The sequence below is a fragment of the Mandrillus leucophaeus genome, unplaced genomic scaffold, assembly GCF_000951045.1.
Source record: "Mandrillus leucophaeus isolate KB7577 unplaced genomic scaffold, Mleu.le_1.0 Scaffold864, whole genome shotgun sequence".
Classification (NCBI taxonomy): Eukaryota; Metazoa; Chordata; class Mammalia; order Primates; family Cercopithecidae; genus Mandrillus; species Mandrillus leucophaeus.
In genome coordinates, this window is record NW_012109408.1 from 689399 (window position 1) to 692992 (window position 3594).

Sequence of the window (3594 nt, forward strand, 5' to 3'; positions counted from 1 at the left end):
TGAGTGAAAGTATTAATAATAATGACAATAATCACATAAATAACTTGCATTTGAATAGTGATTTATAATTCTCAATGCATTTTTCTTAGCATTATCATTTATTCCTCACAAAACCCAATGGGGTAGGCAGCAAACATATTAGCAATGCCATTTTATACATGATGAGTTTAAATTCTCAAAAGTAAAAGTTAGGTGATTTGTCCAAAGCCATATTTGTAGAAGTCGATGGGGCCAGGACTGCAACACAGACTTTATCCTTCGTTCAGTACATCCATGTATATTCTCCATGTTATTTTAAAGTGGTGTTTCTATTTGGAAACTGTAAACAAAGGTAAAAGTGTCAAGTCTAGAAGTACATGTTTCCTTTGCCAACATCAGGCACCATTCCACTGCCACGCTGCAGTGACTCAATCCATTCTGCTTTCAGGTTGAGTGTTCTGCTCATTGTGAAAAACTTCTTCATGATCTGAAAAGTGAGACAGCAGTTGAAGATTCTTATTCTCACTCTGCTCCCAACTGTCTTCTGATCATCTTTTAATTCCCATTTACGTAGTGGAGGACTAGGGGAGAGGTGGGAATGGTTAATGGATACCAAAAACACTTAGAAAGCGTGAATAAAACCTACCAGTTGGTAGCACAACAGGGTGATTATAGTCAATAATAACGTTTTGTACATTTTAATATAACTTAAAAAGTGTACTTGGAATGTTTGTAACTCAAAGGATAAATGCTTGAGGAGATGAATACCGCATCTCCAAGATTTCCTTATTTCACATTGCATGCCTGTGTCAAAACATTTCATGTATCCCATAAATATATACACCTGCTATGTGCCCAAAAAATTAAAAATAAAAAACTAAGCAAATTCTCATTTCTCTTTCTTTCTGAGCACCTATGTAGTCTAGATGAAAGTAGACCTCTTATCAGCCCCTTTTTTTAATCTCCTATCTCAACCCAGGAAATATTAAAACATTATTTCAAACACATTGGTCTCAATTTAGACCAACCTCAAATTTTACTTACCCTTTAAAAAATTGTTTGATTCTAACCCTTCTTCAAATTACTTTCCGGACTCTCTAATTTTCACACCCAACCTTCTTTTAAAAAATATATTCCCTATCTTCTTTCTTCTTCATCCTGTTCTTGCTTTAATCATTTCATTAAATACTGTCATTTTTGCCAAATTGTCTTCTTTCTTCCCATCCTCAGAGACTGCCAAAGCTTTCAGCCTTCCTTATCTTTTGCACTGAACTCACCTATCCCTAGTGCTCCTATTACCAGTTTTCTTTCCAATCTAATCTTTCCTCACATTGCTGCAGAATGTTCTTTCCAGTCCAAACTGATTCTGACAGTCTCCAATGCAAAGCAACCTCTGTTGACTTCCATGACCTGCAATATGTAATCCAAATTCCTTAGCTTGGCACACAAGACCCATCACAAGCTAGTCCAAACCTCATTTTTGAACTTTATTTCCCGCCTCAATCATTCTTTCTCCTTTCATGGCTCCATGCAGGTGCAAATGCTATTTCTTCTGCCTGGTAAATGCTCATTCATCCTCTAACACCCAGCTCAAGGGTCACCTTCTCCCATTCTCCTGTGTGATTCCAAAGCATGTTGATTATATCCTTTCAACAGTTCTCACCATATGGCAATACTGTTTTTCCATTCATGTGTCCGTCTCCCCAACTATGCTGTGTTTTGCTCAATGCTTGGCACATAGTAGGTTCTTTATAAACTTTTAGTAAGTATTGATATGAATAAAGAAATTCATGAATGAAGTAAGGGAAGTAGGTAATGGTATAACATAAATATCAACACTTATGTCCTTTTTTTATTCACCAAGAGGGAATAAAAGTTCAACGTTAAAATAAATAACTTACATGAAAGTGTGTGTGTGTGTGTGCGTGCATACACACATTTGCCTCAGTAACTATTCCCTAAGTGTGTTTCAACTACTGTAGTTTTAACAGCTGTCATATATGTAAATATTGCAATAAATTTGAGGTTGCAGTTTTATGGCACTGAAGTGAAAATGAAAAATTCCAGTGAAACACTAGACTGCAGCAGTATCATAGAGGCTAAACATTACAGAACACTATCACAAGATGTAAAACCATGTGAAGTCGTGAACCTTTTTTAACCTCTTATAAAAATGCACTTTTAAGGGATTAATAACATAGCTTCTATAAGATAAAAAAAGATAGATATAAGATGTAAATAAGATATAAAATGATAGGAGCATATCACAAAAAAGTAGATAAAATTGGATCAAGAAAACTAAATATTCAATAATACGTAAAAATTATTTCTCTTTATTCTTTTATCTTTTCAAATTTATCTGTAACATACATGTATTATTTTAATAATGGGAAAGACAGGTATAAAATAGTGTGCTTACATAACTGTAAGCTCTTTAAGTCAAAGAAACAGTTTAACCAGTGGCCAAATAAAATTTTTAGCTACTTCGCTATTTCAATGTTATCATTAACAAATTTAATGTTTTTATATTTCTTTAAAAATAAGATTGTTTTCTTCTAATTTTAAGAATAACTTATTTGTTGTGGTGAATATCTAAAGGACAAAAAATTTAAATTACTCATAATTACACTAGCTACAGCAAGTGGAATTACGGCTTATTGACTAATTGTTTCAATATATCTTCCTTATTCAGCCATATAGCATATACATTTCTGTGTCCTTTTATTTTAACCTATTAGTCTGTCTGAATTTCTGATTATTTCCTTAGGAAAGTTAGTCTTTGTATAGAGATGATTCCCAAATTTACATCTCCAGTTCTGACCTTTCCACTGAGTTCCAAATATAAGTTCACATATAAAACTTCTTCCTTAACGGCTTCAGGCATTTCAAAATCTAGCAGGCATCTCAAATTCAATCAGGCCAAAGCAACAACTGACTCCCCCTGCCACATTTCCCTGTTGAAACTCTCCCTCCCAAGTGTTCCCATGTCATAAAAGAACCCCAACATGGGTAGGCCCAGTTGCTTAGGTCAATAACCCACGGGTCATTCTTAATTTCTCTCCTTGCAGCTTCCTCCATCCAAGAGCTATAGCACCCCATTCAAAATGTGCCCTTCAAAGCTTTTAATCTCTCCTGGTGCCTGCCACACTCTTGTGTAGTCTCCATCATCTCGTCTCTAGACTGCTTCAGTAATCTTCTCATTAGCCTTTCTACTTGCAATCCTGCCACCCTATGAAACCTGTTCAAGAGTACACTACAATATGAATTATTTTGACTTGTATGTAATAAGGCTGGAAAATGTCAGTCATCACACTGAGACTGAGAGCTAAGCTGATAGACATGCCATCTAAGGCCCATGCCTCCCCCTTGAGCTCTTCCCATCAGTACTTTGCAGGTAAATGTTTAAAAAGTGGGAGTAATAAAAGTCCTGGTTTGTAGCATTTGCTGATTACTCTGGTGTACATACTCCTCTGGTATAAATACTTACTGATTTCAAGCTACCAGTGTGATGTCACTGACCATGGAATTGAAAAGAGATGTTTGTAATCAGCTCTTAGAGGCAGTATGAGGATTTTTGCATCGATGTTCAGCAAGGATATTGGTCTAAAATTCTCT

At 35.4% G+C, this 3594-nt stretch overlaps 1 long non-coding RNA gene across 1 annotated transcript in view; it reads right to left on the reverse strand.

Annotated features, from left to right (window-relative positions):
- Positions 1 to 239: 239 nt before the first annotated feature.
- The window catches only part of LOC105531092, a 10719-nt gene continuing 7364 nt past the window's right edge, over positions 240 to 3594 (reverse strand). Inside the window, exon 2 of the long non-coding RNA XR_001004738.1 lies at positions 240 to 560. This is a non-coding gene — a long non-coding RNA (uncharacterized LOC105531092). The remainder of the gene's footprint in view (positions 561 to 3594) is intronic.